The 11,896-nt window shown below is 42.6% G+C and overlaps 1 protein-coding gene and 2 long non-coding RNA genes across 4 annotated transcripts in view; 2 read left to right on the forward strand and 1 right to left on the reverse strand.

Moving 5' to 3' along the window:
* LOC309478232 overlaps positions 1 to 11,896 on the forward strand; it is a 156,937-nt gene that overhangs the window by 66,292 nt on the left and 78,749 nt on the right. The window lies entirely within an intron of this gene.
* The window catches only part of LOC309478228, an 80,318-nt gene that overhangs the window by 30,832 nt on the left and 37,590 nt on the right, over positions 1 to 11,896 (forward strand). The window lies entirely within an intron of this gene.
* LOC309478109 (uncharacterized protein) overlaps positions 1 to 11,896 on the reverse strand; it is a 127,241-nt gene that overhangs the window by 19,181 nt on the left and 96,164 nt on the right. The gene's annotated exons all lie outside the window — the stretch shown is intronic.

Raw genomic sequence — 11,896 nt, forward strand, 5'->3', positions numbered from 1 at the left:
GCGCATACTAACAAAAAATATTTTGTTTCTGTAGGAAATGGCAGAGCAGACGCAGCGGCTAAAACAACTTATGGACAACCAGAGGAGATTGAGTGTACACTCTTATCTGAAAGTAACCTTGATTTTTCTGACTCCTTACAGGGAATGCAGTCTTTTGCCTCTGAGGCAGAGAAAGCTGTTAGGAAGAAATCAGAATGCAGTAATAAAACCGGCATTTGGTTGAGTGTTGATGGCAAAGCATGTTTACCCAAAAAATGTTTTAAACATTTTGTTAAATTGATGCACGGGTTGGACCATGAATCAAAAGGGGGGATGGTGACACAATTAACAAAAGTCTGGTTTACTGGTTTAAACGTTGTGGCATAGAACTAATATAAATATTAGAATTATTCATACAACAGTTGCCTAGATAGTATAACTGCAGGATTTTGTGGCTATAATTGTGACCACCTTTCACCCCACTAGCGACGGCCCTGAGTATGTGTATAAAAGGATCTCAGACATAAACACTTTTGTTTTGCTTAACCTATTTAAGTATTTTGATATCATACAAAAAAAGTAATATTACGCACAAACCATCATTCAAAATAGGGTTTATCTGAAATAGAAAGCATTTGTAATATTATACACTATAGTTCAAAAGTTTGGGGTCAGAAAGAATTTTAAAGAGATTAAATAGCCTGGTTTTATTCAGCAAGGATGCATTAAATTAATCAAAAGGGATTGTAAAGACATTTATAATGTTACAAAAGCTTTCTATTTCAGATAAATCTCTTGATCTCTCATCAAAGAATCCTGAAAAAATGGTTTTAAACAATGATAATAATCAGACATTTTTATTGAGCAGCAAATCACATCAGCATATTATTCACACAGTGGCTTTTCTTGTGTGGCTGGATGTTAGACTTGAACAATAATCACATTGATTTCAGTGCAATTAAGTCTTTTCAATATATTTTCAGTGCATCACCTCTAAACCACTAGACAAAAAAAAAACCAAAAACAAGTTGTTAGTGATATGGATGATGATTTAACGGACCATGAATTCTCTGGTGTCTTTTTTAAGGCACTGGATGTAGAGAAGGTCTTCCCACAGTCAAAGCACACATAAGGTCTCACACCAGTATGAATACTCTGGTGTACTTGTACATTTTCCAGTAGTGTAAAACTCTTTTCACAAAATGAACAAAAGTGAGGCTTCACACCAGCATGAACTTTATGGTGTTTTCTTAAGCCTGATGCCACAACAAAAGCACACATGAGGTCTCACACCAGTATGAATACGTTCATACACTTTTAAATAGTTCAGTAGTAAAAAAACTCTTTCCACAGAAAGAACAAAAGTGAGGCTTCACACCAATATGAACTTTAAGGTGATCTCTTAAGTTTGATGAATAAATACATTTTTAATCACACTGATCACAGCTGAATGATCTCACTCCAGAGTGAGAGTGGAGATGACTGTTGAGAAGACTTTTGAATCTGTAACTCTTTCCACACTGAGAGCATGTGAAAGTTTTTTTCTCCAGTGTGAATTCTCATGTGTCTGTTAAGGTCTGAGTTACGTCTGAAACTCTTTCCACACTGAGAGCATGTGAACAGTTTTTCTCCAGTGTGAATTCTCATGTGTACGATAAGGTCTGAGTTACGTCTTAAACTATTTCCACACTGAGAGCATGTGAACAGTTTTTCTCCAGTGTGAATTTTCATGTGTCTGTTAAGGTCTGAGTTACGTCTGAAACTCTTTCCACACTGAGAGCACGTGAACGGTTTTTCTCCAGTGTGAATTTTCATGTGTACGTTAAGGTCTGAGTTACGTCTGAAACTCTTTCCACACTCAGAGCAGGTGAAAGATCCGTTGACTCCCTTTTTTAAAGCTTGTTTTTGGGTGAAATTCTTTTTAGTCTGTGAAACAACTGTGTTTGCATCTTCATTTTTTATCTTCTTTTGAAACTGATGCCTTTTGTCTTCATCCACTTCCATCAGTACTAAAAACAAATTGAAACGAAGAGAGATTTAGGGATCCCCAAATTATCATAACATATCATTTTCATCTTAATGTTCTTCATCAGTTATTAAAAAGAAAATGAAGGAAAACACCAACCTATTTGTTGCTCTGTATCTTCATCTTTTATTCTGCAGGGTTCTTCCTTAATCTCCATCTTTACAATAGCATGTCCGTAGTTTCTCCTGGAGTAATTCATCCTGCTTGCTTCTTCTTCTCCTGTGGGAAGATGGGAATATTCCCCAGCATTTAAACTCTCATGAACGGCAGTGGGAGCTTCACTGACTGAAGAAGTGAATTGTGGTCGTTGTTGCTCATTTCATGAGTTCACAATTACATACAATTTGAGGGGGTAAAGTTTAATGTGTATTTGGCGTGCTGTCCGGGGGGAGGGCTCCGAGCTCGGAGTTTGGCCCGAACCCAGAGTATCCCTCCCCCCCTATGTAAGTGTTTAGGACTAGAAGCGTGGAGAAGGGGTGGTGGGGGGATGCTGCAAAACTGTCAATGGATTGAGGTGAGACTGCTGAATGTATATATACACCTCTTACCATTGATTGCTGAGTGCTCTCCACTTGTGTTAATTATCTGAACGTGCTCCTCCCGAACTTTGTTAATAAAACAATTTCACGAGTTCACACTTACATACAATTTGAGGGGGTAAAGTTTAATGCGTATTTGGCGTGCTGTCCGGGGGAGGGCTCCGAGCTCAGAGTTTGGCCCGAACCCAGAGTACTCCCCCCAAAAGGCTAAAGAGCAGAGGACAGCTGCCGGACTAAAGACCCCCCAAATGAGTGCCGAGTTTGGCGGGCTGGCATCTCGAGAAGGGGCCTGGATGCTTGACCAGGAGGGCCTGTGATGGCGGCTCACTGCGCTGGACTGACGGGCCCTGCTGGCCTGCGAATGGGGAGCAGTTGTAATTTGGAACGACCAATTGGGAGAGTTTGCGCCTTTCTTGATGGGAGCAGTTCACGGCAGATAACGGACAGTGGCCCGGAGTGACAATTCCGGTCTGTGCATACGGGAAAGTTCTCGTTGCGTCCGCTGTGAGACCAATGCTCGCTGGACAGAGAGAGAAAACAGGGAAGAGGAAGATGAGTACTTGACCGGGAGATTTTCTGACACTGCGTCCGTTGTGAGACCAAATGCTTGCTGGACGGAAGAGAAAACGTAAGTGCTCTACCGGGAAAGTTCTCGCTGCGTCCGCTGTGAGACCAAATGCTCGCTGGACAAAAGAGGAAACAGGAAAGAGGAAAATGAGTGCTTGACCAGGAGATTTTCTCACTGCGTCCGCTGTGAGACCAATGCTCGCTGGACGGAAGAGAGAAAACCCTATTTGCTCTACCGGGGAGTTCTTATTGCATCTTTTGTGTGACCAAATGCTTGCTGGACGTAAAAGAGAAAACAGGAAAGAGAAAAAAATGTGAGTGTTTGACCGAGAGATTTCTCACTGCGTCCGCTGTGAGACCAATGCTCGCTGGACGGAAGAGAGAAAACCCTATTTGCTCTACCGGGGAGTTCTTATTGCCTCTTTTGTGTGACCAAATGCTTGCTGGACGTAAAAGAGAAAACAGGAAAGAGAAAAAAATTTGAGTATTTGACCGAGAGATTTCTCGCTGCTTCTGCTGGGAGACCAAATGCTTCCTGGACGCTGGGCGGAAAGAGAGAGACCCCCGGTGTACGACCCAGGGGGTTTTAATCAATGAGGGTTTGGTGGGCTTTTTTAAATGTTGAACCGGTTGGTCCTGATTTAGCTTTGGAAAGCATCTGAGGACCATCTCCCAAGAGCTTGGATCTGCTGTTGGGAGAGGCCTTTTTGGGCTGCTGAAGTTGCTGCCCTGATACGGAAAGAGTGACTTGAGAAATTCTTTGCTGAAATGCCTGACTGTTGGGGAACAGATTTGAGGTGTTTCTGGAACCAAAAGCATGTCACGGGTTTATTGGATTCGTCAATGAACAGGGGTTTCAGAGGAGATTTAGCCTGAGAGCTTCTCCACTGCAGATATGCCAGAATGGACTAGTTTGGTTGGACTGGCGATGAGAGGTTAAAAAACTTAGATTCATTTTTAGTTTGGTCGGTCTAACTTTGCTTAATCAAATATGAGATTGTTTCACCATCTAGTACTGACAAGTCAGATGGTGGGGTGGATTTTTTGGGTCAAATTTGGAAGTGATAGCGAGTTCCGAGCATCAAAGAAAACCAAAAAAGGCTAGGATAAACATAGCATCCAGTGTGCGGGCGGTATTGAAGGGCTGCTAGCCTGTGCAGAGGGCGTGAATACATTTGGTGAGAATGTATTGTGTTATGGGTTGTCTGGCATCGTGACGGGTGGGCTGGGATCTTTGAATCCCTTTCATCAGGAGGGAGGTTTGCCCTCATGCATGCAACGTCCACTGGGAGACCAATGCTTGCTGGACAGAGAAAGAGGAAAGATAGATGCATTTGATAGATTTTTGAAGATAAATTACAGGACAGTGTTAGCGATAGGTTCTTAATGATTCTGTGTGCAATCTGCACATAATGTGCAACCAACTTTTTACGTGTGACGGCAAATCATTTGTACAGAAACGATTTAAAACGTGCATTCCCCCGAACAAAAAAATGTGTATCCAGATGGCATAACTGGCTCGTGACTCAACTACTGAAGCGATGCGAAATTCAACCAGGGACAGAAACGAGAAGGGTTGAGCTGAACACTCACTGAGTTGACCCGGCAGACGTTGAGAGAATGGACTGGCCGGGACTGAATCTGCGGCGCGGCTTACTTTGGGCCTGCTGCGGCGGCCTGACGAAGAAGGAAGACCCTTTCCTTCCCGTGAAGAGGGCGGCATTGCCTTACTGACCATTTCTCTATGGTGGGAATTATTGGATGGACCGGTGTAGAGAAATACGCGGAAGGAGATCGTGATGTTTCGCCCGCGGTGGTGATCCCGTTTGTTAAGCCTGACGCCCGCGAGATAACACCAGAGGATTGCGGCAAAGGTTCCTCAAAGACGAAAGATTATTCATCAGACTGGAATTGTTCGATTCAGACATGTTAAGATGGTACTGCGGGGCTAAATGCTGCAAAACTGTCAATGGATTGAGGTGAGACTGCTGAATGTATATATACACCTCTTACCATTGCTTGCTGAGTGCTCTCCACTTGTGTTAATTATCTGAACGTGCTCCTCCCGAACTTTGTTAATAAAACATCATTTAGCAGATGATCATCACACATACAATCAATTATTCAGATGCAAATGTTTTGTTCAAGTAGTCGTTTAGAGTCGTTGGGCTGTAAGTTACAGTTTTCAACATTAACAGCTGTGAAAGAAAATATTCTCAAGGCTTTTAAAGCAAGAAAATATATTTATTTAGTTACATGTTTCTATATATTGATGAATTGATGGCAAGATTTTGGAAGAAACCGTACAGCACCTTAAAACATCAACCTGCGCTCTTGACACACTTCCCACATTTTTTTTTTCAAGAGTGTGTTAAACAGTTTAGAAGCAGATCTTCTAGAAGTGGTAAATGCCTCAATTCTCTCTGGGAGTTTTCCAAACTCCCTGAAAACTGCAGTTGTCAAGTCCCTCCTGAAAAAGAGCAATCTGGATAAGACCATATTAAGTAACTATAGACCGATCTCAAATCTTCCTTTCATTGGCAAGATCATTGAAAAAGTTGTCTTCAATAAGCTGAACAAATTTCTTAAGCTCGAATGGATACTTTGACAATTTTCAATCTGGTTTCCGACCGCATCACAGCACAGAGACAGTGCTCAAAGATAATAAACGATATTCGCTTAAATACTGATTCAGGCAAATTATCAGTGGTGGTACTACTCGGCCTCAGTGCTGCATTTGACACTGTCGATCATAACACTTCTTGACAGGCTGGAAAACTGGGTGGGGCTTTCTGGGATAGTCCTAAAATGGTTCAGGTCATACTTAGATGGGAGAGGTTTTTATCCGAGTATAGGAGACCATAACTCTGAGTGGACATCCATGACATGCGGAGTCCCTCAAGGCTCAATTCTTGCGCCACTCCTGTTCAACCTGTATATGCTCCCAATGAGCCAAATAATGAGAAAGAACCAAATTGCTTACCACAGCTATGCAGACGAGACACAGATCTACTTAGCCCTATCGCCTAACGATTACAGCCCCACTTACTCCCTGTGCCAATGCAATGATGAAGTCAACAGTTGGATGTGCCAAAACTTTCTTCAATAAAGACAAAACTGAGGTCATTGCGTTTGGAAACAAAGATGAAGTTCTCAAGGTGAACGCATACCTTCACTCTAGGGGTCAAACAACTAAAAATTAAGTCAGGAATCTTGGTCAGACCTTAGTTTCAGTAGTCATGTCAAAGCAATAACTAAATCAGCATACTATCATCTGAAAAATATTGCAAGAATTAGATGCTTTGTTTCCAGACAAGACTTAGAGAAACTTGTGCATGCTTTCATCACCAGCAGGGTGGATTATTCTCCTCACTGGCCAAAAAGACCATAAGACAGTTGCAGCTCATACAGAACGCTGCCGCCAGGATTCTGAGCCAAAAATATGAACATATCACACCAGTCCTCGGATCTTTACACTGGCTCCCAGTTAGAACCGGGTCTCACTGAATATAAACCCAACAGATCACTCAGATCATTAGGATCATATCAGCTAGAAATACCAAGGGTTCACTCTAAGCATGGCGAGTCCGCTTTCAGCTATTATGCCAGCCGCAGCTGGAACCAGCTTCCAGAAGAGATCAGATGTGCTCTTACAGTAGTCACATTCAAATCCAGACTCAAAACACATCTGTTTAGCTATGCATTTACTGAATGAGCACTGTGCCGCTGTTCGTCGGACTGTTTGTACTGTTCTGTATTTTATTTTTATTTTCTAAACGGTTTTAATTATTCTTATTTCTTTTTATTATTTTAATTTCTTCTATGTAAAGCACTTTGAATTGCCATTGTGTATGAAATGTGCTATATAAATAAACTTGCGTTGCCTATTGTCTACAAAAATAATGTGGACTCATCTGACCACAACACACATTTCCACCAGGCCCGGTTCTACGCACTTATGGAAGGCTGGGCTGGCAGATATTGAGGGCACATGACAGAGTTTAGATGCCAGTTACTTTTTCAGTTTTGCTATAAATTAATTCATTTTGGTCTGTATTTCTTCAATCTTGTTCTGTTCTGAATACGGTTAAATATAAAGTCCCACTGTGGTGAAAATCAAGTTTTTAATGTTGTTTGGCCATGACGACTGGTGACTCTGGCGTGACGGTCATGACGACTGGTGAATCTGGCGTGACTTATGACGTCTGGAGACTCTGGCGTGACTGTCATGACGACTGGAGACTCTGGCGTGACGGTCATGATGACTGGAGACTCTGGCGTGACGGTCATGGCGACTGGAGACTCTGGTGTGACGGACATGACGAGTGGAGACTCTGGTGTGATGGACATGGCGAGTGGAGACTCTGGCGTGGCGATCATGACGTCTGGAGACTCTGGTGTGACGGTCATGACGTCTGGAGACTCTGGTGTGACGGACATGACGAGTGGAGACTCTGGTGTGACGGACATGACGAGTGGAGACTCTGGCGTGACGTACATGACGAGTGGAGACTCTGTTGTGACGGACATGACGAGTGGAGACTCTGTTGTGACGGACATGACGAGTGGAGACTCTGTTGTGACGGACATGACGAGTGGAGACTTTGGTGTGACGGACATGACGTCTGGAGACTCTGGTGTGACGATCATGACGTTTGGAGACTCTGGTGTGACAATCATGACGTCTGGAGACTCTGGTGTGACGTCACGGCATCTGGAGACTTTAGTGTGACGACCATGACGTCTAGAGACTCTGGTGTGTCGGACATGACGTCTGGAGACTCTGGTGTGACGTCATGGCATCTGGAGACTCTAGTGTCACGAACATGACGTCTGGAGTGACAGACATGACGAATGGAGACTCTGGTGTGATGGACATGACAAGTGGAGACTCTAGTGTGACAGGTACAGAGTGAATGTTGCGCTCATCCTCCACAACACCCACAGTAAATGAAGAGCCACTTAGTTGCAATGCAATGTCTATATAAAACTCTAGAGCCCAGTAATGATCATGCAAAGGCATGAGTGAGCTGAGCGGCTCAGATAGCCCCCCGCAAAAAAATATCACAAGGCATACCTTGTCCATAGTTGTTGAATATGCAAGTTTAATATGCCATATGACAGTCCTTTACATATTCCTCAATCAGATGGACACCCTGGCGGAGACTCATGATCTGCGCGGCTGGATTCATGGTGGCTAGCCGTTCTGTTATGATTGCTGAGAGACAAAGCAGAGAGAGGGAATCCACTTGCACGCACAACTTAAAGGAAAAGATTCGACATAGGGAAACAGGAACATCCAGGAACTCAATCCCAAGACACAAAACAATACAAAACAAAAGGCAGAACTGGGATGATAATAATAATAATAATAATAATAATAATGTACTGTATATAGGCTATATTATTTTTGTCACAGTCGGGTTGTTGTAGTGAACACAAGACGATGACGAAGATCAAATATTAAAGTCTTTAATAGATATCCAGAGTGCAAACATAAATGAAAGTAGATAAATCCAAACAACCATCACATGTAGACATGAACAATACCAGACAAATGTGAACTGCAAACACAGGCAATTATATACACTGGTAGATGAGGAGAACTCAGCAGAACAGAATGAAATACAACCCTGAACCTTTCTTCTACTTTTCCAATTTTTTTCTTATTTTTTTGCCCCCAGATCAAACTTGAATTGCATTACACAACAATTGAACTGAACTGAATTTATGTGTGACACATTTTTCTTGCATTTTGTTTTATTTCATGCTCAATGTTATGATATAACGTATGATTGTTTCACTTTGCTTATTTTTGGTTTGATGAAATCATTCTCTTGTCTGTAAAATAAATAAATAAATAGTTAAATCTGAAAAATTAGCAAAACCTAAATAGGTATAATTAATTAACCTTTACTAATGCTAATTAACCTATTATTATTTATTATTATTATTATTATTTGTAACCTGTAGGATTTTTCAGCTGAATTACTGTTCTGTGTATCAGTCAATAGTAAAGGGCCAAAAATGCAAGTAACCGCAGCAACCGCGATATTCACGTTTTCTTTTTTCATAAGACTATAACCTTCTTGTTTTGAACTTTGTGCATGTGTATTGAATGTTAAATAAGTTAATAATGATAACAAAACTGTGTTTATGATGGTGATTTGTACAAAGGCTTGGTGCAGATTTGCTCCTAACAAGCCTAAATAGACCTAAATCGGCAGCGCTGGTCAATAAAACCAAATTTAAACCTCTCTCACTGTATTTTTTTTTTTTTTTTTTTTTTTTAGTTTTTTTATTGTCATTGCTCATTAAATGAACAACGAAATTTTAGCAGCAATTTCACCTAGTACACACATAATCTAAAATTTTCCAGACAAAATTATAAATAGTAAGAGCACACAAAGATAAAATAGAACAATTTAAATGAAAAAAAATATATGTAATGTTATTGCACATATACCGTATATTGTGAAAAATATGTGTGTGTGTACATGTGGGGGGAAACAGTCAGTGACCGTGTGTGTTCAGTATGGTGATGGCTTGTGGAAAAAAGCTGTTTCTGAGTCTGTTTGTTCTAGTCCTGATAGACCTGTAACGCCTGCCTGAGGGCAGCAGGTCAAACATGGGGTAGGCTGGATGGAAGCAGTCCTTAGTGATGGCCTTTGCTCTGTTGAGGCAACGGGATAAGTAAATGTCCTTTAAAGAGGGAAGGGTGCAGCCAATGATTCTCTCTGCAGTGTTTACCACTCTCTGGAGCTTCTTCCGTTCTGCCTCTGTGCAGTGGGAAAACCACACCGTAATGCAGTAAGTTAAGATGCTCTCGACGGTGGAGCGGTAGAAGGTCATTAGCAGCTCCTTCCCGACGTTGTTCCTCCTGAGCACTCTCAGGAAGTGCAGACGTTGCTGTGCTTTTTTAAAGACAGCAGTAGTGTTTCCTGACCATGAGAGGTCGGCAGATATTATGGTGCCCAAAAAGGTGAAAGCGTAGACCCTCTCTACGCAATCTCCGTTAATGCAGAGAGGGCTCAGGTCTGCCCGGTGTCTCCTGAAGTCCAGAATGATTTCTTTTGTTTTTGAGGTGTTGAGAATCAAGTTGTTTGCCAGACACCACTTGGACACTTTCCGAACCTCATCCCTGTAGGCTGACTCATCACACTCAGAGATCAACCCCACCACCGTTGTGTCATCCGCAAACTTCAGTATGGTATTACTGGACTGGACGGGTCTACAGTCGGCGGTGTAGAGGGTATAGAGTAGTGGGCTCAACACACACCCTTGTGGCGAGCCCGTGCTCAGAGATCTAGTGGCGGAGAGGTTGTGTCCAAGTTTTACTGACTGTGGTCTGTTTGTAAGAAAGTCTTTAATCCAGGAGCAGGTGAGTGGGTGAAGTCCTAGATCAGTCAGTTTGCTGACCAGGATATCGGGGATGATAGTGTTAAAGGCCGAGCTATAATCAATAAAGAGCAACCTAACATAGCTCCCTCTGTGCTCCAGGTGGCTCAGCGCTGTGTGTAGGGTGATGGCTATGGCATCTTCAGTTGACCTATTTGTCTTGTAAGCAAATTGATGGGGATCGAATGAGGGAGGGAGGCAACCTTTAATGTGACCCAAGACCAACCGTTCCAGGCATTTGGTGACGATAGGTGTAAGTGCCACTGGGCGGTAGTCATTGAGGCTGGTTATATTTGATTTTTTGGGTACCGGGATGATAGTAGTCGACTTTAGGCAGGCTGGAATAGTAGCCTGTGTCAGGGAGAGGTTGAAGATGCTTGTGAACACCTGTGAGAGCTGGTCAGCACAGGCCTTGAGTACCTTCCCAAGTACACCGTCTGGTCCTGCTGCTTTCCTGGGGTTCACCCTGCTGAGCATCTCTTTCACTTCCTGTACCTGCACAGTCAGCGGTTGGAATCTTGGAGCTGGTTGAAACTGAGGTAATGTAACTGCAGACTGTTGGGGTGGGGTCTCAAAGCGTGCAAAAAAGGTATTTAGCTCTTCCACCAGTGCAATGCTTGAGTCCACAGCTATGCTGGTCTGTCCCCTGAAGTTGGTGATCTGCTGAATGCCCTGCCATACCTGCCGCGGGTTGTTATTTGAGAGATGGCTTTCTATTTTCCTCCTGTAGTCAACTTTGGCTTTCCTTATCCCTCTCTTCAGGTCAGCTCTGGCCGTGCTGTATAGTGCTTTATTTCCTGATTTGAAGGCTTTATTGCGATTTTTGAGCAGTGATTTGACTTGACTGGTCATCCAGGGCTTCTGATTGGGGAGTACTCGGATACGTTTTTCCACTGTGACATTCTCCGTGCAGTACTTGATGTACGATAGTACAGCCTCTGTATAAACTTGCAAGTCGTGATCTTCAAAGACACTCCAATCAGTGTGTGAAAAACAATCTATTAGCTTATGAAGTGCATCTTCTGGCCAGATAGTGATCGTCTTTATGAGTGGGGTTGTGCTTCTTATAAGAGGTTTATATGCAGGAATGAGGAGCAGAGAGAGGTGGTCCGAGTGTCCTAAGTGTGGAAGCTGTGTGGTCTTATATGCATGTTTAATGTTTGTATAAACATGGTCTAATGTGTTTACCCCTCTAGTAGGACATTTTACGTGCTGATAAAATTTAGGCAAAATGGACTTCAGATTTGCTTGATTAAAATCACCCGCGATAATGTGTACTCCGTCAGGGTGAGACTCCTGTTGTTTATTTATGCTGTTTGACAGCAGCGAGAGAGCAGTGCTAACATTAGCATCGGGAGGTATATATACAGCCGTAATTATCACTACT

Source organism: Leuciscus leuciscus, assembly GCF_965113295.1.
Source record: "Leuciscus leuciscus genome assembly, chromosome: 16".
NCBI classification, from domain to species: Eukaryota; Metazoa; Chordata; class Actinopteri; order Cypriniformes; family Leuciscidae; genus Leuciscus; species Leuciscus leuciscus.